The sequence below is a fragment of the Rhinatrema bivittatum genome, chromosome 2 (assembly GCF_901001135.1).
Source record: "Rhinatrema bivittatum chromosome 2, aRhiBiv1.1, whole genome shotgun sequence".
Classification (NCBI taxonomy): Eukaryota; Metazoa; Chordata; class Amphibia; order Gymnophiona; family Rhinatrematidae; genus Rhinatrema; species Rhinatrema bivittatum.
The window spans coordinates 542,365,068-542,390,352 of NC_042616.1; the positions used below are offsets into that span (position 1 = coordinate 542,365,068).

The following is a 25,285-nucleotide window of genomic DNA, read 5'->3' on the forward strand; positions in this document are numbered from 1 at the left end:
TTAAGAAGCATAAAAAATCGTATAGAAAAAACTACTCAATAGAATACAAATTGACTATGAGAAGACAGTGAATCTTGCTTATATTCATGGAGACCAGAGGCAAAATCCAACCAGCCAGGTCTCGCTGAAGACCATGGCCAACAAGCCAACATGGAAGTGGGAGTACTTCCATGGTCCCCATACTCCATCATCTTTGGACTCGATTGTCCAGACTTTGGGGCTCTGTGTGCCAAAGATTACTTCTGGATCATTGTTATCTGAAAGAAAACCTCTAAAGCAGAAAATACATTTTCAAACAAACAAGAATCCACTCTAATTTATGTTAAACAGTACATTTTAGGTGGAAGGATAGACCATCATACTATGGTAGGACACTGACCATTCATTATATCACAAAGAATCAATATTTAGAGAAAGGCTGTACATAAAAATGGCGCTATCCAGTGGGATGAATGCGCTGGTTAGTTAATTCCAGCACAACCCCAGTGGACGGCGTCAGAAGAAAGAAGAGGACGACGAGGGAGAAACTCAAGGCTGGGCTCCGGTGTCAGGCCTGGGTTCGGCTGAAGTGTCAGCATTGCATAAGTCGAGGGCACACTAGGTCACCATGATCCTCAGCCTATGTAAGGCTGAAGCTTCGGCCTGGGCCTAGCCCTAGGCCTTGCCAGCGAATCTTCTCCAAACAGGGTAAGTGGGAGCCGGGGGGATTCTGACCCCAGCATTTTTCCGGTTGGGAGGGCCGGAGTCCCTATTTTCAATTTTTGGCTTTTTCATTTTTTTTAATTGCTTGATTTGTTTTTTTCTCACAAATTAAACAAATCAAGCAATCCATAAACTGAAATTTGTGGGGAAAAAATTCCTGAAAATGAAATGAAAACAAAAATGAATATTTTTCCCCTGCACATCCCTACAGTGTCAGGCTTTTTGGCCTATTTCAGTGCTAGCTCATCACAGTCAGGCCGATACAGTACAGTGCGCTCCAATGGAGTGCACTGTTAACCTGCCCTTGGACGTGCGTTTTCCCTTACCCCTTATTCAGTAAGGGGAGGAAAACGCGCGTCCAACCCGCGGCACCAAATAGCGCCCTCAACATGCAAATTTTATTTTATTTACTTATGCAACTTTTATATACCATGTCACAGAATACAAAATTCTATCTATACGGTTTACATGATAATATATAAAAACAGTTAGAAACAGATATAAATACATAAAATTTCAAATAAAACTAGGATAGTTAAAAACTACTCATTAAAAGAAACAAAGTTAAGAAAATAAAAGACTCCTCAAGTAACTACTGTGTTAGCTAACATTCTTTAGGTTCAATTCCGAAAGCTTGCTGGAAACACCATGTTTTTAGATCTTTCTTAAATTTTTTCAAATTGTCCTGTACTCTGAGATGAAAAGGCAAAGTATTCCACAATTTTGGCCCCGTGACCGAAATTGCTCTGTCTCTCATTTCACTGAAATGTGCCGATTTTACTGTGGGCACTGATAATAAGCCCTTATTTGCTGATCTTAGTTCTCGCTGGGGTATGTTGATGGCCCTATTAAGTATGCCCGCGCAATACAGTAAGTAAAATGTGCAGCCAAGCCGCACATTTTACTTTAAGAAATTAGCGCCTACCTTTGGGTAGGCGCTAGTTTCTGCCGGCACCGGGAAAGTGCACAGAAAAGCAGTAAAAACTGCTTTTCTGTGCACCCTCCGACTTAATATCATGGCGATATTAAGTCGGAGGTCCCGAAGAGTAAAAAAAAAGAAAAAAAAATTTTTAAATGGGCCGGTGGCTGTCAGGCTGAAAACCAGATGCTCAATTTTGCCGGCGTCCGGTTTCCGAGCCCGTGGCTGTCAGCGGGCTCGAGAACCGATGCCGGCAAAATTGAGCGTCAGCTGTCAAACCCGCTGACAGCCACCGCTCCGAGCTAAAAGGAGGTGCTAGGGATGCACTAGTGTCCCTAGCGCCTCCTTTTGCCCGTTTCTACCGCACCACCTAATTTAAATACTGTATCCCGCGCACAGGCGAGTGGCCTGTGCGCGCGCCGGGAGAGCGGGCGTTCGTCCGCTCTCCCGTGGATTTTACTGAATCGGCCCGAGTGAAATTTAGCACCATCAAAGAAGCTTTTTGGCACTTCAGAAAGATAAGCTTTTTATTTGCATAAAAAAACTTTTGCATGTTTAAGCCAGATCCATGATTATACTAATACACTTACTCCAAATATCAACTATTTGTGATATAACGAATGGTCAGTGTCTTATAATATTTTGGCCTAGCCTTCCTCTAAAAATGTACTATTTAGCATATATTAGAGTGGAGGAGATATTCATATACAAACAAAAAACAGGATGGTAGAAAAAGACTGTATAGCCTATCTAGTTTGCCCATTCACCCAGCTAATTTAGCCTTACTATTCCTACAACTCCCTCAGAGTTCCCCTATATTTATTCCATGCTTTCTTGAATTCAGATACCATGTTTGCTTCCACCACCTCCACTGGTTGGCCATTCCATGTATCTACCACCCTCTCTGTAAAGAAATAGTTCCCAAGATTACTCCTGCATCTACCCCTTTTTATCCTTAACCCATTATCCCTCATTCTAGAGCCTCCTTTCCATTGAAAGAGGTTTGCCTGCTGTGCATGGAAATCTTGGAGGTAATAAATGTCTTTATTATACCTCTCCATCATACCTTTTCTCTAGGGCAGGGGTCGGGAACCCATGGCTCGGGAGCCAGATATGGCTCTTTTGAGGGCTGCATCTGGCTCGCAGACAAGTGTCGCCATACTTCGCGGTTCCCCGCTGACCCAGCTGCTCCCCGGTCCTCCGCCGCCCGGGCTTAAAATGCTGTCAGCCCGGGCGGAACGCGGCAGGACAGCTGGAGTCAGCGGCACCGGCGTGCTCTCTTCTCCCCCCCCCCCCCCCCCGCGGCCCGGAAGAGGAAGTGGAGAGCATCGGGTGCCTGCGCGGGAAGAAGAGACCACACTAGCGTGGTCTCTTCTTCCGCGCAGGCACCCGATGCTCACCACTTCCTCTTCCGGGCCGCGGGGGGGGAGGAGAAGAGAGCACGCCGACTGGAGTCATCCGGGTGCCTGCGCGGGAGTCATCGGGTGTCAGCCGGGTGCCTGCGCGGGTCTTCCCGCGCAGGCACCCGATGCTCTCCACTTCCTCTTCCGGGCCGCGGGAAGAAGAGAGCACGCCGGTGCTCTCTTCTTCCCGCGGCCCGGAAGAGGAAGTGGAGAGCATCGGGTGCCTGCGCGGGAAGACCCGCGCAGGCACGCTAGTGTCCGACGGGAAGAAGACTGCAGCGCGGCTCGGAGGAAAATGAAAATCTTCAACCGCGGCCGATGGGACTCCGCCTTCGCCTCCGCGAGGGCTGAAAATGAAGGAGGTTAGCGTTGGGAGGTGGCTGCTGCTGCCGCGAGTTCCCGGGGGGGGGGGGGGAAGGGGGGGAGAGAGAGGGAATGAATGAGGCGAGCAAGCATGTGTGTTTGAGATCCTGTGTGTGTGAGTGAGAGATTGCATGTATGTGAATGATTGAGAGCCTGTATATGTGAAAGAGAGTATGTCTGTGATTGAGATCCTGCCTGTGAGAGAGAGAGCATGAATGTAAGTTTACCATTGGGAACCTGTATGTGTAAGTTTGTAATTGAAAACCTGTTTGTTTGAAAGAGTATGTGTGTATGATTGAGATCCTTTGTGTGTGAGAGAGATCATGTGTATGTATGATTAAGAGCCTGTGTGTATAAGTAAGAGAGAGATCATGTGTGTCTGTGTCTGATTGACAGCTGGTTTAGGTGATGGAGCATGTGAGTATGTGATTGAGAGCCTGTGTTTAAATGAGAGAGAGAGACCATGTGTGTATGTGTGTGATTGAGAGCTGATTTAGGTGAGGGAGCATGTGAGTATGTGATTGAGAGCCTGTGTGTAAATGAGAGAAAGAGAGGACATGTTTGTAAGCATGTGAATGAGAGTCTGTGTGTGAGAGAAAAAGACAGCATGTATTTATGTGATTGAAAGCCTGTGTGTGTGTAAGCGTGAAAAGATAGACAGCATGTGTGTAAATGTGTAATTAAGAGCCTATATAAGTGAGAGAGAAAAAACATTTGTATATGTGAGTGACTGAGAGCATGTGTGTATAGGTGTGTCATTGAGAGCCAGTGTGAGAGAGAGCGCTGGTATGTGACTGAGAGAGGAGAAAGTTCCAAGCAAACCACCCCACCTCCTGCTAATTCAGAACAATCTCAGGACACCTGGATATCAAACGTTCCCAGGTATGCAGAGCAAAAAAATTTTTGTATCCTTATTATTTTTCATTACTGGATCTTTGTGTCTGCTATTTTGAAATATTTTGTTGGTATCTGGAAATGTTTTATATGAGTTTTTAATTATTGGATATTCCACTCATCAGCTGTTTCGAAATATGTTCTTTTTGTTAGTACAGTTTTACTGCTGATGATTTTATATTTCTTGATTTGTTTTATAAGGATGTGTGATGTTTCTTTTTTCCTTTGTTACACTGCATACAGAGACTCTGGCTTGTTGCAGTTTCCAATTCAGTTTTTGTCTGCATGCTTCTTGTTATGCGTTTTGGTCTCTTTATTCTATGTTAGGTGAGGGACAGCACGTGATTCAGGTGAGGTTTTCTGCTGGCGTGTAGTTTCTGTGTAGGACTCTATAGCAGCTTGACTTGGTCCGTTTTCCTAATAGGAGATGTATTGGTGTCTTAAGGCCTGGTGTAATATTTTCAGAGACTTATTGTACTTTAAAAGTGTGATCTTACATAAAATGCACACATTTACTTGTATTTAGTTTTAAACATATTGTATGGCTCTCATGGAATTACATTTTAAAATATGTGGCGTTTATGGCTCTCTCAGCCAAAAAGGTTCCTGACCCCTGCTCTAGGGTATACATGTTTAGATCTTTAAATCTATCTCCATATCCTTTACAACACAGACCACTGACCATTTCAGTAGCCTCCTTCTGTATTGACGCTAACTGGATTATATCTTTTTTTGAAGATATAGCCTTCAAAATTCTGCAAAGTTTTCCAAAATCAGGTTTTACAAGGGAGCTATACAAGAGCAATATCACCTCTCTTTTTCTGCTGACCATTCCTCTCCTTATGTAGCCAAGCATCTTTCTGGCTTTTACCATTGTTTTATCCACCTGTTTGGCCACTTTAAGATCATAAGATACAGTCTCCCCTAGATGCCACTCTTCTTTCATGCTTAGAAGAATTTCACCCCCAATAATGTACCTCTCCATTGGAATTTTTAAGACTAAATGCATAATTCTAGATCAGCCCTCAAGCTTCACTGGATCTCTCCTCATATTTTCCATAACCTACCCTGTTGCAGATTTTGGTATCATCATCAAAAAGATAAACTTTCCTGACAATACTTCTTCAATGTTGCTCACAAATATGTTGAAAAGAACCAGTCAAGGACCTATCCCTGAGGAACACCACTAATAACACTCCCCCTGCTCAGAGGCGGGCTTTACTAGCAGTGAGCTACTTTGTCGTATCCCACTCAGTTTCTAACCCAATTAGTCACATTAAGGACCATACCAAGGGCGTTCAGTTTATTTATGTCACCTATGAAGAACCCGTCAAAGGATTTACTGAAATCCAAGTACATTACATCTAGCACTCTCCCTTAATTCAACTCTCTGGGCCCCCAAACAAAGAAATTGGTGAGATTCATCTGGTACAACCATGCTGTCTTGGATCTTGCAATCCATTGGATTTCAGAAACTGCACTACTCTCTGTTTCAGCAGTGATTCCATTATTTTGTTCAATACAGAGGTCAAACTAACCAGCCTGTAGTTTCCTGCCACCTCCTTACTTCCACGTTTTTGCAAACAAACCTAATTTGTTTATCTCCAGTCCTCTAGAACTACTGTCAATTCTAAAGAAAGTCAGCCAGTGGAGCTGCCAGAATTTCTCTAAGTTCCCTTAGTATCTTTAGATGTAGCCCATCTGGCCCCCATCAACTTATCTATTTTTAAGTTTAGTTAGTTCCTCATGAACATGCTTTTCTGAAAATCAAATGTGATTTACTAGACTTCCAATCTTATTCTTGTTTTTTTTAAGTGGTCCTGTGTCCTGGTCCTGTACAGAAATATTTGTTAAGCTAAGGAGGTCTTCCCACTAGAGGACCCCATCTTATACGTCAGGGAACCCAAGGTATCTAAGTCCCAATGCCAATGCTGCCAGGAAAAGGCCATTTAATCCAAACCCCTATAGGTTGCCATAGATAAATTTCACAAGACAGATGAAAATCCCAAATGCCCTAGGAACCCTTAGTTGTTCCCTTGAAATAAGATGGGGGGGGGGGTAATCCTGGGAACTTTATATGTGCTCAAACTGAGGATGAGTCCCTTACGTTTTCCCAGGAACATGATCAGAAGATACAAGGGAGGCTAGTCCAAGGGTTAGAGACCCAAAATCTGGCCTCACCTTCTTTATAATGTGGAAAGAATTAGGGCCAGATTTTTAAAGGACCGCGCGCGGGGTACATTTGTGCGCGCTACCCGGCGCACACAAATGTACACCCGATTTTATAACATGTGCGCGCTACCACACACATGTTATAAAATCCGGGGTCGGCGCGTGAAAGGGGGTGCACACTTGTGCACCTTGCATGCGCTGAGCCCAAGGGGAGCCCCGATGGCTTTCCCCGTTCCCTCCAAGGCCGCTCCGAAATCAGAGCAGCCTTGGAGGGAACTTTTTTTCCGATCCCCCCCTCACCACCTTTCCCTCCCTTCCCCTATCTAAGCCACCCCCGGCCCTACCTAAATCCCCCCCACCTTATTTGATGGAGTTATGCCTCTGGCAGGCATAACTTGCGCGCGCCAGTGCACCATCCCCCAGCACAGCTGCTGTGCCAGAGGACTCGGGCCCGCCCCCAGACCGCCCCTTTTTCAAAGCCCCAGGACATACGGGCATCCTGGGGCTTGCACGCACTGCCGAGCCTATGCAAACTAGGCTCAGCGCGCGCAGGGGTAGGTTTTCGGGGGTTACGCGTGTAACCCTTTGAAAATCTACCCCTTAGTGTATCGGGTAGCAAAGGGAAACCTCAAAATGGATATTTATGAGCTCCTAATTCCCTGGCCCTATCACTAACAGGTACTTCAGTTAGCTCACAGCCTCCTCCTAAGAGACCACTTAGGGGAAGAGAAGTCCTTGGAGAAAATCTTGGGCTTGTCCTATTGGCTTGGCTTGTATAGATAAGTCCAGAGTATTGTCAGTTCTGTCCTACATGCCAGTTAAACAAACCCATCAGGGTAAGAGGGACTCCCTTTATTCCAATAACCATCATGGAGAGCCCTTTTGAGAGAATTGCACTGGACCTGGCATGATCCTTAGAGAGGTCCATCTGCAGAAGTAAATATATATTAGTCATTATGGACTATGCCACCCAGTATCCAGATGCCGTACCCCTATGAAATAGTGACTGCCTTGATATAGGTTTTCTAATGGGTCAAATTGCCCAAGGAGATGTTGACTGACCAAGGGACCCCATTTGTGTTCTAAGTGATGCAACAAGTTTAGGCATTACTGGGCATGAAAACCTTCCAGAACTTGGTCTATCACCTGCAAATTGAAGAGCTTGTGGAACGTTTTAGCAAAACCCTCAATCAGAAGCTGAGGAAGTTCATTATGGAAGATTGCAAAATCTGGGACACGTTTTTGCCCTACATATAGTTTGTATCTGAGAATTCCCCAAAGCTCAATCAGCATCTCCCATTACTGTATGGAAGACAACCTTGGAGAATCTTAGATATGGCCCGGGAAACCTGGGAAGAGGAGCCATGTGTACATGTACATGTTATAAAATTGGGTGTACATCCAGAGATGCAGGAGAAGCTGGAGGAAATGGGTAGAAGCAGCTGCCTGCCTATATTTAGAAAAGGTCCACACCACCCACGCTTGGGAGTATAATTAGTCTGTTATCCAGCAGGTCTTCCAGCTAGAAGACTATATCTTAAAGTTGCTACTGTCTTCTGAGAACAAGCTGCTAGCCTGCTTGTCTCTTATTAAATCATAGAGAAGTTGCTTCAGTAGACTGCAAGGAAGCCCAATCAGATAAATGAAAGAAGATCCAGACCTTTCATGTAAATCTGCTAAAGAAGTGGGTCACACCAAACTGTAACCTTGTTCATGGAGAAGACTTTGACCCAGAAATTAAAACAGTCCAGGGTCTGCTAGGAGTTCTTTTTGGCAGATTGTGATAAATTGCAGGAAGACCTTGTGGGACTGGAAAATTGGGCATCCAAATGGCAGATGAAATTTAATGTGGATAAGTGCAAGGTGATGCATATAGGGAAAAATAACCCATGCTATAATTACACAATGTTGGGTTCCATATTAGGTGCTACACCCAAGAAAGAGATCTAGGTGTCATAGTGGATAACACATTGAAATCGTCGGTTCAGTGTGCTGCGGCAGTCAAAAAAGCAAACAGAATGTTGGGAATTATTAGAAAGGGAATGGTGAATAAAACGGAAAATGTCATAATGCCTCTGTATCGCTCCATGGTGAGACCGCACCTTGAATACTGTGTACAATTCTGGTCGCCGCATCTCAAAAAAGATATAATTGCGATGGAGAAGGTACAGAGAAGGGCTACCAAAATGATAAGGGGAATGGAACAGCTCCCCTATGAGGAAAGACTAAAGAGGTTAGGACTTTTCAGCTTGGAGAAGAGACGACTGAGGGGGGATATGATAGAGATGTTTAAAATCATGAGAAGTCTAGAACGGGTAGATGTGAATCGGTTATTTACTCTTTCGGATAGTAGAAAGACTAGGGGCACTCCATGAAGTTAGCATGGGGCACATTTAAAACTAATCTGAGAAAGTTCTTTTTTACTCAGCACACAATTAAACTCTGGAATTTGTTGCCAGATGTGGTTAGTGCAGTTAGTATGGCTGTGTTTAAAAAAAGGATTGGATAAGTTCTTGGAGGAGAAGTCCATTACCTGCTATTAAGTTCACTTAGAGAATAGCCACTGCCATTAGCAATGGTAACATGGAATAGACTTAGTTTTTGGGTACTTGCCAGGTTCTTATGGCCTGGATTGGCCACTGTTGGAAACAGGATACTGGGCTTGATGGACTCTTGGTCTGACCCAGTATGGCATTTTCTTATGTTCCCCTCAAAGAAGCCAGATTTAGACCAGTTTTTAAATTGAAATAATATGTCTTTTCTAGTATGTGAGGATGGACCCACTTAGTGTGCCATGACATTATTACACTTCTGCCAAGTGTCACATTGTGGAGGCTGAGGTAAATGGGATGTTCCAGCTCAGCATGATTGAAGAATCTAGCAGAGACTGGTCCTCCCCCATTGTGCTACTTCCTAAACCCAATGGCAACCTCTGCTTCTGAAAAGTCAATTAAGTCTTGATGCTGGAGGCGAATCGGATGCCCCAAATGGATGATGTTATTGAAAGCTAGGGGATGCCCAATTTATTTATTTATTTATTTATTTTCTATTTATCATTTTGCAAATATTTTCAAGTATTACTTGAAAGGAAATACATGCTTTATAACTTTTTATAACAATTCAGGAAATCAAACAAATAGACCCATAAAAAGGAATAGTACAAATAACAATCATCATTACCCAAGAAACAAACTCTCAGTATTATAAGTTACAAAAGCATTTTCAAGCCCACAATGTGGATCCAAGATTATCACAACCTTAGGAATATTTTTTAAATAGAACCTTGGCATTAATGGAATACAGCATCCTTCTTATAATAGATCTTTAGTTGCAGCTTATGGAGATAATACGCAAGTCGCTGGTGAGGAACTAGCCACCATACTTTTTTTATTTGTTATAAATGAAATTAACTGGAATGGTTAATAAAATAAGAATGAGACTCCTTAGTGCTTAATCAAGCACTTACAGGGGAATTTTAGAAGAAATAAACATCCCAGTTCCACCACTTGCGGTTTCAACAAAAGAAATTGTTGTCGCCTCTTCTGTGTCTGCCTCGAGAGGTCAGGAAAAATTTGAATCTTGTGATTTAGAAACAATTCAGAATGATGGGATAAATACTTTCTAAAAATCCATTCTCTATCAGCTTCGAGTAAAAAGGTGACAATCAAAGTTGAAGATACAGCTAAATTTTCATCCGACTGGTCTAAAACAGCTGAGATGTCCAGCTTCGCTGGCTCCCTTGAGGTTAATATCTGAAAGTTATTAGAATCTGTCTGGGCTTTCTTCATTGGAAGAATAAAATAAACTTTTGAGATATTTGGCAACGTTTCTTCAGTTATTTTCAAGACCTCTGTCATATATCTTCTCCAAATCTCTTTAGGTGTAGAATAAGGTAACTTGGGAAAATTACTACACCTTAAATTTCTTGCCCGAATTTGATTGGCTAAGTTTTCAACTTTAAGATGTAAGATGTGGTTTTCTTTTTTTAAATCATGTTGAATATTAGCAGTGCTTTCCGTTTTCACCTCAATGGCTTGTAACTTTTGCGTATTTTCAACTAGACCCTTTTCAGCTGTTTCCAGCCGTTTGTCCAATTTTCTACATTTTTTGTAGTATTTAACATTTGTAATGAGATGTTTGTATTTATAACTTAGATTGCCTCCCATATTGTCTCTAAAGAAAAAGTTTGCGGCCTTACCAACTCATAATATTGTCCACCCCTCTCGAGGGCTCCAGGGCTCTGCTTGGGCATATTCCTCCTCTGCGCCTGTTGTTCCTCTCCAGCTGTTCTTCTCCTAACTCCTGGTCAGCGTGAAAATGAGCTGAGACTCCTTCCCCCAGCAGCACGGGCTCCAGGAGAGGATCTTGCGAGGCACTCGTCTCCGGTGCCTCCGCCTCTCCTCGTTGCTGACTGGCTTGTCTCAGCACGGGATAAGTAGGAGGAAATCTATCCTCTGGTGAAAGAGATGTAGACAGTTCAGGGCCGAACTCAGGCTCCTCTTCTCCCCAAACTTCGGCCAGCGAACTCATAACCAGAGTGGCTGCTCCCTGCCAAATGTGAGCATCCATAGGGCCTACTACCGCTGGGGTCAAGGGAGGCTCCGAAGCTATGTTCTCCCTCACCCTCCTCATGCGGGCTGAGTGTGGCATAGGAATTCGATTCAACAGGGATGCCCAATTTATATCCATGCTGGACCTGAAAAAAGGATGTTGGCAGGTATCGCTCACCTTTATAGCAAACGAGAAGACAGCCTTTGCCACCCCCTGGAGGACAGTTCCAGTTCACTGTTCTCCCATTTGGATTACATAGAGAACTACCATGTTCCATTGCTAGTCAACAGCCTTCAATGCCCTCATAATGCTGTTGTGCACCAGGATCACATTTTAATCTATAGTGAGGACTGGAAAATTGACTTAAAACAACTACAGGCAGTGCTTTCAACCCTGAAAAAGGCTGGGCTGTTGGTAGGAGGTGGATCCTTGGGCTGAGGTGGGGTTGACGCAGCCCATAGGTGAGGGCCTATGGGTCCCCACCATCAGCAGGCGGAGTGGGCTGAATCTAGAGGCCACTGGAGCTTCACCTATACCAGCCCACGTTCCCCTCAGTTTGAGCCTTCAGGTGCTGGGGCCAGCAGGATTTAGGCGGGCCTCAAGGTTATGTAGAAGTAATAGATGGTTCAGCCCAGACAGCAGTCAGTAGATGGCATGGTCCTCCACAAGAGTTGAGATACAAAAATGTTTTCGCAAAATTAGATTGAGGGAGTTTTTTGGTGGCCATACCACTTCTCATACTGATGCATTACATAAACCATCTGCTTGGATGCCTACGGTTCCTCCTGGTCCTTTAGTAGTGGCCTTTGAATCTCTTATTGTGGAGGAGTTGAAGGAGATTGATGATAGTCAAGATTTATATCAATATAATTGTTCCAAGGAGGAATGGTTGGCCATCAAACAAATACAGAATGATAAATCTATAATAGTTTCCCCTGCTGACAAAGGTGGTGCGGTGGTAATCTTAAACTGTGATCAATATCTTAATGAGGCCATGTCCCAATTACATGATGAAAATTATTATAGACCATTGCAGAATAGCCCTCTTGAGGACCTACAGGCAAGAGTAAAAAAATATTTTTGGATGATGCCCTCCGTACTAAAGTAATTACAAGCAAGGAATATAGATATCTATATACTACATGTCCTGTTGACCCATACATTTACTTTGTTCCAAAGATTCACAAGTCCATTACCAAACCGCCTGGCCGGCCAATTGTTTCCGGCATCGGCTCGATTTTTGAATCCTTGGCTAAGTTCATTGACCATCTATTACAACCACGTGTAAAATCAATTAGATCATTTGTGCGGGATTCTACAGATTTTATTGTGAGTATATCTTCGGTGGATCAAGATCTCCATCAAGGTTTATTGGTAACTGCAGATATTACTGCACTATATACTAATATACCTCAGGATAAAGCATTTGATCTCATTTGTGAGATCTTAGTACAAGAGGGGTTACCTGATAAACGTATACAGCTTATTAAGGATTTATCCATGATTGTTTTATTTGAATATTATTTTGAATTTGATTCATTATATTACCAACAAATCAAGGGGATCCCTATGGGGTCCCCGGTAGCCCCATCTATAGCTTGCTTGTACATGGCCACATTAGAAGATACGCACATTTATGAATCTCATTGGTTTCAACATGTAAGATGTTGGCGTCGATATATTAACAATTTATTCTGGTTGTGGCTTGGTGATTCCAAGTTGTTAGAGGAGTTTAATGTCTGGTTGAATGGTTTGGATCAAAATATTAAGTTCACTTTTTCGGTTGATAAGTATTCCATTCCGTTTTTAGACATGAAAATTTTTTGGCATCAGGGTAAACTTTCATCCACTGTTTACACCAAACCCACCGATAGAAATTCTATTTTACATTTTAATAGCTTCCACCCAAGAAGATTGAAAGAATCTATTCCTATTTCCCAGTTCTTAAGATATAGACGTTTATGCCATTCTGTTGAAGAATATAAAGATAAAGCTACATCTCTAAATAATAAGTTTATTGCTAGATGTTATCCGAAGAAAATTGTAAAGCATGCTTACAAAAGAGCTCTCTATGCTAATAGAGACAACTTGTTGACCACTAATGATAATACTTCATTAGAGAGAATGGTTTGTACCATCCCATATTCCTCGAAGGGACGTCTGGTTAAGAAATCCATTTTAAAATACTGGGGCTTATTAAAGTCTATTGAAGGATGTCGGGACCCCCCTGTTTTCGCTTTTACTAAAGGTAGAAATTTAAGATCATTGATTGCATCTAATAGAAGTAACATCGCGATGACACAGTGTTTGGAAGAAGTTGGACAATTCCAATGTCAAAATTATTCGGTTTGTGATAATGTATTAATTGGACATGAATTTCATCATCACCGTAAAAATATTATTTTTAATTTAAGGGGACACTTTACGTGTTCCACTAAACAAGTTGTGTATGCAATAGTTTGTCCGTGCCAATTAATATATATTGGATACACCACTAGAGGCATCCGTCAGCGTATCATAGAGCACAAGAGTAACATACATATTATAAAGAAGGAGCCCCATTAGTTAAACATTGGAGAGATTTGAAACACACGCTTATGGAATTAAAATTTTGTGTTCTCATGCAATGCGTTGATGGTTTTCGGGGGGATATCATGAAATGGCTTTGGCACCATGAACAAAAATTAATCTTTCAATGGTCCACTGTAATCCCTGGGGGTTTAAATTTAGATATTGAATGGGCAGCATTTTATACTTAATTTAAGCTGTAGATTAATGATAATTTTTGAAGGGTTGATAACTAATTTGGTTTCTGATTCTGGGAGAAGGCTAATCATGTAGATCATCTTTGGGAAATATTTGATTGTACGTTGAACCTTTAGATATACCACGCAAACACATTAGCTCAGAAACATATATGTATTGCCATTTGGATTCATATAAGTATATATGAGTAAATCTAATGCATAAATTTAATAATTTTGTTATAAAACAGGTTTATATGGTACGAGCTGCTGTTAGTTTAAGAACATATGAGGATATTTTTACCAGTTTCAGTAGCGGGATTTCCTCAATTTATGTTCCTGATTGATTTCCCTACCTCGTGGGTGGGGATTTAAATGTGGTAGAAAGGCTTGGCGGTCTTCACGATTTTTATTGGTTGAAGAGGTTGTGGTGTTTTTTGAGTGACACTTTTTTGCCCTGCGGGAGGGGATTTAAATTTAGCGGAAATCGTTGAGGAAGTTCCTTTCTGGCAGCCGTTGTTCAGTGGCGTTGTAAGGTGATGAGGAGAAGAGTCTGCATGAAAATATGTGAAGTGATGTTGACTTTATAGTGTGGTAAGTCACTTTAGTTTCAGACAGGTATTTGTGTTAGATGCATTATAAACAATTTGACAGTTGCTAGTATCTTATTTGGTTCTTTGATTTAGAAAGTACTACTCTTTTGAGGCATATGTGCCCGTTTTGCGGAGGTACATGGATCCTTGTGGTGGACCCCTCCGTTAAAAAAATTGTGTGAAAAGAAACATTTTTGGCGTTGTCAATAATAATCGGATGTGAGTATATCGCTTAGCACATTGGTAGGTATCGTTTATAAATTAGATAATATTGTACATTTAAAGTTTGTGATGATTTTTGTTATTTTTAATGGTTTATTTTTGGTAATGGGTATTATAGGTAGTGCCTATCCCGACGTGTGAATGCATTTGGTTATAGACCAAAGTAGTGAATCCCTTTGAAGCAGAGATGGATTGATCAAAATTACAGCAGTAACTGCACCCCTGAGGAAGCTTGATTGCGAAACGGGGTCCCTGTCGGGAGAGTGAATATGAAGGGATTATGAATCTTTTAAATTGGATATATGCATGTACTTAACATGTGAAGAATATTTATGAGACATTTAAAAATATATATCATTGCAAGTGTTTTATGTTGTGATAATATTATTCATGTACATGTATATTACCATACTTAGGGATCATTGCATTGTGTAATGTTTGTATTTGTTTAATAGACATTTTGGGGAGATGTGCAATATGGTGGGGATTTTAATATTGTATGGTTGTGGTGAATGAATGAGTGTATTTTATGGGATACTATGTGATTCTTGTTAAATGTTGAGTTGTATTCTGTTGGGTATCTGCACTATGTTAAAAAATTGTTAATGAAATATAATAAACGATATTTATAAATATATGTTATATTTCTGTTATATGTTTAAGATTTATGAATATTCTAAGACAAAGAAAAAATAAAATATGTGCTAAATGTATTAATAGTCTGATACATACCCCTTTTGAAGCAATTTAGGATATTTTTGTATCGAATAGATTTTGTGTTCTCACGTCCTTTTGTGATGTTTGATTATTATTAAGTAGGACTGTGATTTTGCCCTTGTGATTGTTACCGTATATGGTCCTATCCTGGACAGGATATGGAACAGGAACTCAAGCACCAAGGAACAAGAAGGAACTGAAGGTGCCTGAGCAAAGGGAGGCTGAAGCCTTAATAGTCCATGTCCAGAGGATAGGGACAGAGGCGTCACTGTCAAGCTTGAATGGAAGCACTTGGAAGGCGTAGCAAGCAACGTGGAACTCTGGACTCAAGAAAGTCTGAGGCGAAGTCGTTCATAGCAATGGTCAAGGCACGGAGAAGGGAGGCATGGTCAGACATAGCAATGTCAAGGCATGGAGAAGGCAGGAATGGTCAGATGAAGCAATGGTCAAGGCATGGAGAAGGCAGGCGTCATCAGACGGAGCAATGGTCAAGGCACGGAGAAGGCAGGCATGGTCAGGTGGAGCAATGGTCAAGGCACAGAGAAGGCAGGCAAGGTCAGGCGTAGCAGTGGTCAGGCTTGGAGAAGGCAGGCAAGGTCAGGTATAGCAGTGGTCAGAACCAAGAAGTCAATCAGCACACAGATGAGATGAACATGGAACAGGAACCAAGAACTTGGAGAAACAGGAACACGAAGCAAGGCTCACGGAGAAGCAATGAGTATGAGGAAACCTGGAACAGGAGACCAAGGAGAACTGTTGCAAAGGCAACACTCCAGTGCGAGGCCTGTGCATTTAAGCGCTGAAGAAACAGAGAGTAGGATTAAATGGTCAATTTTCTCGGTGGAAAAGGGTAAACAGTGGAGTGCCTCAGGGATCTGTACTTGGACCGGTGCTTTGCAATATATATATAAATGATCTGGAAAGAAATACGACGAGTGAGGTTATCAAAACTGCGAATGATACAAAATTATTCAGAGTAGTTAAAACACACAAGCGGATTGTGATACATTACAGCAGGACCTTGCAAGACTGGAAGATTGGGCATCCAAATGGCAGATGAAATTTAATGTGGACAAGTGCAAGGTGTTGCACATAGGGAAAAATAACCCTTGCTGTAGTTAAATGATGTTAGGTTCCATATTAGGAACTACCACCCAGGAAAAAGGTCTAGGCATCATAGTGGATAATACTTTAAAATCATCGGCTCAGTGTGCTGCAGCAATCAAGAAAGCAAACAGAATGTTAGGAATTATGAGGAAAGGAATGGTTAATAAAACGGAAAATGTCATAATGCCTCTGTATCGCTCCATGGTGAGACCGCACCTTGAATACTGTGTACAATTCTGGTCAATTCATCTCAAAAAGATATAGTTGCGATGGAGAAGGTACAGAGAAGGGCAACCAAAATGATAAAGGGGATGGAAAACCTGTTTTCTCCCTGGTGGTGCTCTAAGCTTCTGTGAAACCAATCAGGGAGCTACACACACCCACTAGAGCTCCCTGATGGAGTTCACTTGAGAAAGATGCGTCCAAGGGCAAGCAGGTGTGGCAGCACCCAGACATATACCCCGAATATGCTGAGAAAATAATTTTTTCTGTTGCACATTTTATTTTCAGCAATAAAAGGTATCTAATGCTATACTTTAGTGCTTTACACCTTTGGGTAGTATTTCAATGTCAGATAGATTGAAATGCCACTTTAAGGTTGAAAACAGAAAGCCGCCTCTTCTAATGTGCTCTTAAAAATGCAAGCTCCGTGATTTGCCACACTACCAGGCCAGAGGGAGCAAGAGCTCAGAGTGGAACGTTATTACTTAATGGTCCACTTGGCAAGAAAAGGCACCTTTTAAGTACAGAGCGTTATACAGGCAGTGTGCCTCCTATTACAAAGGGCAATGGGAGAGAGAGACGCCCAGAGAAAGAGGGGCTTCAGCAAAAAAAAAGCCTTACCAACCAAACGGGCCCCACGTGCTTATAAACCACAGCTTTCCTTATTTCACTTGGGAAAAAAAAAGAAAAATCTGTGGGAAATTCTTTTGTTGTTACTGTTTGCTCAGCAGCCCATGTAGAGAGCTGGGTCGTAAATTGTCCGTAAACACTTGCCAAATAGAAGGGGAGTGGTTTCCACTTTGGTCTTCCAGGTTTATTGTTTCTTCTCTAGAAATAGAATTGAATTCATGGCAATGGCAGAACAAAGATAGTGCTGAGTTATACGGTAATTCACGGCTGGAGATTTATGAATATTATTTTCCTGCAAAATTCTGCATTTTTTTTTCCCCCTTTACAGCTTGCAACCTGTAAGTGACATAAAACTGTGGGCTTCACAGGACTCGCTATACAAATGACTGCCGAAGAGCAGCACTGGAAGAAATGCATTACGTGCACACATGACTGCAGGCATAAATTCTGCCTTTCTGTTTAACTTGTCTAATCAGCTTCACCACATCGGAAACTTAATAAGTTGCTGCTTCTCATTTGGAGCTCTAGTAAAAGGGCAATTACAATAGCTATAAGATGGCTTGTTTGGATGAACACATTAAATAGTTTTATAGATATTGTTAGGAGCACTTGCATAGTTGTTTTTATGAAAGTGAATGAGTTCATTAATTACGTGAGCCCAGGTCAGAAACACAAGTTGGGAGTTAGAGCAACTCTTCCTACTCTCCACACAGTTTTGAAGGAAGTACAGTACACTTCTCAGCCTGTTGCATTCCGTCTGAAAAAAAAGGGTGACCCAGTTGGGCCAGAAAAATCTATCTGTGTTTTGTTCTGGAAAGCTGAGTTACCAGCTGCAAACTAAGGGGCCTATTGTGAGGATACCTATGTGCAGTGCTGTCCTCCCACCAGCAGAGGCCCTCAGTGGACCATGTAACCTATGGCTTGGAGGACCTACTGGCAGCCATGATCCCAGCATTGACTCAACAATATCAGAGGATATAAGCCTGCCCTCCCTGTAAGCACCTTGGCTCAGCGTGGTGTTCTCTTAGGGGAAATTTCTCCAAATGGGTTTATTTTATACATACGTTGACAAGAATGAGCCTCATTCGTAAGCTATGGCATGTCGAGGATGATCTCAACCTCTCAAATGTATTGTTAATGCCCTTCTTAGTACTTGCATTGTACCAAAGAGAGCCTCCTTCTGGAGTTCATATGGTGTAGTCTAAACAGGCAATGTTTCAAGATGTTGTGGTCCATGGTCTGATTTCTAGCCTTGCTTTGTTCTGCATGTTTAGCCAAAGTATCATGGCCTTCTGCTTGTGTGCTTGACCTGTTGTCTTTGGACCTGCATTCTGGCCCAAGTAACGTGTCCTTATGGTTTTATGCTTCTCTATGACCTTTTGGTTTCTGTTCGTTTTTTCTGTCTCAGTCTTGTCTCTCTTCCTTAGTAGGCACTATTTAGTTTTTGTCCCAGTTCCAGTCCTGTCCTGTTTTAGTGGGTGCCTTTTAGTTATCTATGTGCTAATTAAGTTCTGCAGGTCACCAGAACCTGAAGGCTCAACCTGAGTGTGAGGTGGCCAGCACAGGCAGAAGATACTTGGTACCAGGCCAGTCCTGTTCCTGTACAAGCCTGCTGTTCCTGGGTCCAGCCTCGCTCCTGTGCTGGGGGTTAACCCTAACTGGCTGTAGTGCTGTGACATTACATTGAGCCCCCAGGAGTAGCAACCTGAACCCTTTCAAGCCAGGCTCAATTTTTTCTGATCCTGTAATGTCTCAGGATAGGTATCTGCCATGTTTAAGTTTTGGGCCTGATTCTTCAAAGCCTATTACCTAGGATTTTAGCCTGGAAGGGCCATTTTGGATCTGTAACAAACCTGGAATCTGCTGAAAAATGTTTTGCTTGATATACACTTAAGCCAGCTTCAGCAGCACAGGCCCAGGCTCTAAATAATCCAGTATGTGCTTCATGTTTTCTGTTAGCCTGTGCTGAAATCATTTCCAGGTGATATAGCAGAAACTATATAACAAAGATTGGAATCTATCCAAGACATGCACCCCTTTTAAACAAGATGGATGCCGTTACCTCTGGAGCAGGAGCACTAACAGGCCTATCCAGCACAGCTCCAACATTGGCTACAGCAGACTACGAGCTAAACTCAATTCCTGATCCTGACCCTGATTCAGTACCTGGTTTTGATATCATTCCTAATCTTGTTTCTGATTCTGCCAAGCTGGATCCCAGGCTGGACCCAGTCTACCTACCTGCCAAACTGGATCCAGCTCCAGAGGATCTGGTCCAGCCAGCAGCAGCAACTATATCTAGTCTTGTTCCAAAGGATCCGGTCAAGCCAGCAGCTGTCTCCAGTTTTGTTCTAGAGGATCCGATCCAGTCTGCAGTTGTCTCTAGTCTTGCCCCAGAGGATCCAGTCCAGCTAGCAGCTGTCTCTCAATCAGCTCCAGAGAGTCCAGGCAACTCAGTGCCTGTGTTCCAGCCTGCTGTTTCAAGCCTTGACTTAGAGCCACCAGTCCATTCAGTTGTTCAAGCCCTGCTTTAAAGTCTTCAGTCCCAGCACCAGTCATTTCACAGCGTGCTCTGGATCCAGACCCAGAACCAGCATCTGCAGCTGCTTTACAGCCTGCTCCAGATCCAGTTCCAGCATCAGCAGCACCTGTTTCCCAGCCTGCATCAGATCCAGTTCTAGCACCTGCATCAGTGGCTCCACAGTGCGCTCCAGGTCTTGCCATCCTGCAGGTTCCAATCTAGTGTGACTCTTCTCCAAGTTTTGTGTCATCCCAGCTCAATTCTGACTCTGAATCAGTTCCAGGCATTGGTGCAGATGCCCCAAACCCCATCTTTAGCTGAGATCTTGGGGGGAAGGGGCAATCCTTAGGGGGCCTCTGGAATCTGCCCTTTTTGGGGGAGCAATGTGAGGATAATTGTGTGCAGTGCTATCCTCCCACCAGCAGGGGCAATCAGTGGGCTATGTAAGCTGCTACCTTCATACTCTAAGCCCTTTGGCTTGGAGGACCTGCTGGTGGCCATAATCCCAGTATTGACTCAGCTCTATTACAGGATATAAGCCTGCCTCCGTGTAAGTATCTTGGCTCAGCGTGGAGTTCTCTTATTCTGTGTTATGGTCCATCTTTGAGTTTGTAGGCTTGTTTTGTGTGCTTTGTCCAAGTATCATGGTCTTCTGTTCTGTGTGCTTCTCCTGTCCTGTTTGGATGCTCCCGTTCTATTTGCCACTACATTCTGGCCCAAGTATCATGGCCATCTGGTTTTGTGCTTATTTTGTCTGTGACCTTTTGGTATCTGGTTCATTTGTTCTATCTCAGTCTTGTCTGTCTTATTTAGTGGGTGCCCTTTTGTTCCTGTCCCATTTCTAGTCCTGTCCTGTTTTAGTGGATGCCTTTTAGTTACCTGTCTGCTCCTTAACTCCTGAACCTGACCTTAATCAGAACCTGAAGACTTAACTTGAGGGGGAGGTGGCTGGTACAGGCAGAAGATCCCTGGTGCTAGGCCAATCCTGTTCCAGTCTGCCTCACTCCTGTGCTGGGGTTAGTGATCACAGGCTGTTACTATGACACCTTTGTATTAATGATTTATCAACATAAGATCATAAGAAATTGCCATGCTGGGTCAGACCAAGGGTCCATCAAGCCCAGCATCCTGTTTCCAACAGAGGCCAAAACCAGGCCACAAGAACCTGGCAAGTACCCAAACACTAAGAAGACCCCCTTGTTACTGATGCCAGAAATAACAGAGTCTATTCCCTAAGTCAACTTGATTAATAGCAGGTAATGGACTTCTCCTCCAAGAACTTATCCAATCCTTTTTTAAACCCAGCTACACTAACTGCACTAACCACATACTCTGGCAACAAATTCCAGAGCTTTATTGTATGTTGAGTGAAAAAGAATTTTCTCTGATTAGTCTTAAATGTGCTACTTGCTAACTTCATGGAGTGCCCCTTAGTCCTTCTATATCTGAAAGTGTAAATAACCGATTCACATTTACCCGTTCTAGACCCCTCGTGATTTTAAACACCTCTATCATAGGCCCCTAGGCTTATCAGGATTAGCTCAAACCTTCTTTATAAGGTAAGACTATAAAACCTTTAAGACTTCATGAAGCAATGTGCAGCCTTTACAGTCTGTGCATTGAATTGCTTTGGGATTGTGGAGTTTACCTTTCTGCACTGGATCACTGGAAATAGAGGCTCTTCTAATGGGATATCCCAAGATAGAGCAGCCGTGCATTATTCCTTGATGGCTTGCAATGAGCAGCCCCAGTCTGAGTTTGCAACCCTCCTTTCATCTTTGTGAACAGCAGCTATGCCAGCAGCATCATCAGGCACTGTCATTTCCTTGGAAAAGAAAGAAAAGAAAGCAATAGTTTTTAGAGATGTGAATCGTGTCCTCGATCGTCTTAACGATCGATTTCGGCTGGGAGGGGGAGGGAATCGTATCGTTGCCGTTTGGGTGTTTAGAATATCGTGAAAATCATTAAAATCGTGAACCGGCACACTAAAACCCCCTAAAACCCACCCCCGACCCTTTAAATTAAATCCCCCACCCCCAAATGCCTTAAATTACCCTGGGGTCCAGCGGCGGTCCATAGCTAAATCGGGAGAAGGGGGAGGGCAGGAAAACCGGCACACTAAATCCCCCTAAAACCCACCCCCGACCCTTTAAATTAAATCCCCCCCCAAATGCCTTAAAGTACCCTGGGGTCCAGCGGCGGTCCGAAACGGTAAAAAAACCGAAAACCGGCACACTAAATCCCCCTAAAACCCACCCCCGACCCTTTAAATTAAATCCCCCCCCCCTCCCGAACCCCCCAAATGCCTTAAAGTACCCTGGGGTCCAGCGGCGGTCCGAAACGGGCTCCTGCTGTTGAAGCGTGTTGTCTTCAGCCGGCGCCATTTTGCAAAATGGCCGCCGCAAAATGGTGGCGGCCATAGACCAACACGATTCGACCGCAGGAGGTCACTTCCGGACCCCCGCTGGACTTTTGGCAAGTCTTGTGGGGGTCAGGAGGCCCCCCCCAAGCTGGCCAAAAGTCTCTGGGGGTCCAGCGGGCGTCCGAGAGCGATCTCCTGCCGCGAATCGTTTTCCATACGGATAATGGCGCCGGCAGGAGATCGACTGCAGGAGGTCGTTCAGCGAGGGTTCCGGACCTCCGCTGAACGACCTCCTGCAGTCGATCTCCTGCCGGCGCCATTATCCGTACAGAAAACGATTCGCGGCAGGAGATCGCTCCCGGACGCCCGCTGGACCCCCAGAGACTTTTGGCCAGCTTGGGGGGGGCCTCCTGACCCCCACAAGACTTGCCAAAAGTCCAGCGGGGGTCCGGAAGCGACCTCCTGCGGTCGAATTGTGTTGGTCTATGGCCGCCGCCATTTTGCGGCGGCCATTTTGCAAAATGGCGCCGGCTGAAGACAACACGCTTCAACAGCAGGAGCCCGTTTCGGACCGCCGCTGGACCCCAGGGTACTTTAAGGCATTTGGGGGGGTTCGGGAGGGGGGGGATTTAATTTAAAGGGTCGGGTGTGGGTTTTAGGGGGATTTAGTGTGCCGGTTTTCGGCCCGTTTCGGACCGCCGCTGGACCCCAGGGTACTTTAAGGCATTTGGGGGGGGGATTTAATTTAAAGGGTCGGGGGTGGGTTTTAGGGGGATTTAGTGTGCCGGTTTTCCTGCCCTCCCCCTTCCCCCGATTTAGCTATGGACCGCCGCTGGACCCCAGGGTAATTTAAGGCATTTGGGGGGGGTTCGGGAGGGTGGGGGATTTAATTTAAAGGGTCGGGGGTGGGTTTTAGGGGGTTTTAGTGTGCCGGTTTTCCTGCCCTCCCCCTTCCCCCGATTTACGATTTTTTGACGATAAATCGGGGGGAATTGGTATTGTATCGTGGCCCTAACGATTTTTGACGATTTAAAATATATCGGACGATATTTTAAATCGTCAAAAAACGATTCACATCCCTAATAGTTTTGCATCAGTTTAAAGAAACAGAGAACAGGTCAGAACTGAACCATTGCAAGGTTCACGTTGTTTGTCTATTCTCCCTTCCTTCTGCAGAACCACAGACCATATTGGATCTCTATTTATTTCCCCATCAAGAAAGGTCCTCTGCGCTGGTACCATAGTTATCTGAAATCCTTTACCAATTTTGTTCTCACCACCTCCATTGAGAGGCTGTTTCCTGCACTCACCTGCCTTTTTGACAAGAAATGTTTCCTTAGATTACTCCTGAGGCTAACCTGCTCAAACTGCATATAATAACCCCTTGTTCTAGAGCTTTTTTTCCACCGAATAGTTTTGACATATGTCTGTATCATATCCCTCCCTCTCCTTAGTTAGGTTCCATGTGGGAATTTGATCTACTTTGGGTAAATGCACATAAAATTGCTGCTGGGCACGCTGGCTGGAGTTTTTGGTTTATATCTGCTGTCATTTATTTTGTTACTATTGGGCTTGTGGTGCAGACTCTGCCGTGTTTCTGTAACAATTCTCTGGAGGTTTCTACCGTATCTACAGTAGATCATCTTGGAGATGTGGCCTTCAGAGCTGGACATGATACTCCAGATAAAGTCTCACCAAAGATTTGCTCGGAGGTATTACTACCCTCATTCTTCTGCTTATTATGCCTCTCTCTATGCACCCTAACTTCTTTCTGGCTTTCCCTTCTTCCTACTACCTTGAGCAACCCAAAATCTCTCCTGTTTGGTGATCTCTATTACATTTGCCACTTATGATGCAGTGATAGGCTTCTGTACCACACACATATATATCAGCGGAGTATTTGAAGAGCAATTTCAGATAGAACATTTTTATGAAATACAACCCAACCTCTCAAGAAAATAAAACCTTCCAATTTAAAAATGAATCAGAATCTCCAATCAAACACACAGTATTGGACAAACATTAGGCAAATGCTTGACATTGCATTCAAAGACATTCTTAGGGTCAGACCAGGTAAATTAGCCACCTCAGCATCTCCATGTAGCCACTGCTGGCTCAGTCCTTGTGTTTTTATTGCCACATGCTTTTGAAAGAAAGATCAGAAATGTACCCTATAATGCAGGCCTTCAAGGAAATAGCAGATGGGATCTGTTATAGTCACTGCTTATAGGAAACAGTTTTGTAAAAATGATAAAACCTCAGCTCTCCCAATGTAAAGATTTTCTGTTTCCCCACGGTGACTTACTAAACCTTTATTTAGACAGTCAATAAAAGCACCATATCACATATTTCATAAGGCATTTTTTTTCATTGCTTCTCTTCAAAATCTGTATTTCACTTCCCCTTTCAAAGGGAATCGGAGATGTACGGTAAAGTATTTTTCCTTTTTTTTATACATTTCTGTAGCTCTTCTGTGAAGATGAAATGTATTTGGAATGGTTGCTATTATCTTTCAGACCCACAGTACAGCACCCTCTGGTGCACATTTTAGGAAGAAGGATTAGAACCATTAAGGGGGCTTTGCTCATTTTCTATTACACATTTCCCAGAGATGCCTTTTAACACTTAGTCAGAAATTTAACAAAAAAACATAATGGCTAAGAATACATTATTTTACCTTCCAAGTCATTTTCCAGTTCCTAGTGCAGGTGAGTTAGATATTGAATGGCTTGTTCATAAAGGTTTATAATGACCTCTCTACAATTCATGATCATTTGTTTATGACATCACAGGCAATTTGCATTGCTAAATTAGGTCTGAAATAGACTTTTAGTTCACAGTCTAACATCAGGTGAATGTACAACGTTATCATTGGCATTACTGATTTGTCACAATTTGGCACAGTTCCACTGAGTACAATTCTTTAAACTCAGCATGCCGAAATAAGGGAAATAACAGTGGGGTCTATTGTGAATAATATATTTTGAAATGGATATCACTTCTATTAGAAGATCAAAAGCCCTACAATACTAACTACTCTCATTTTCAGAGTTACCAAAGATTTCCTCACCAGAGTTGGTACCTGTTTTGGAGTAGGATTCAGCAGCAAAGTAATAGAAATTAAAGTCTTCATGTGCACTGAAAAAAAAAGAACAATTAAAAC

At 43.2% G+C, this 25,285-nt stretch overlaps 1 long non-coding RNA gene across 1 annotated transcript in view; it reads right to left on the bottom strand.

The window, feature by feature from the left end:
• LOC115086209 overlaps window positions 1-24,835 on the bottom strand; it is a 55,380-nt gene extending 30,545 nt beyond the window's left edge. Inside the window, exons 1-2 of the long non-coding RNA XR_003855155.1 lie at window positions 24,800-24,835; window positions 21,409-21,585 (exon numbers count right to left, since the gene is read on the bottom strand). This is a non-coding gene — a long non-coding RNA (uncharacterized LOC115086209). The remainder of the gene's footprint in view (window positions 1-21,408; window positions 21,586-24,799) is intronic.
• Window positions 24,836-25,285: the final 450 nt, after the last annotated feature.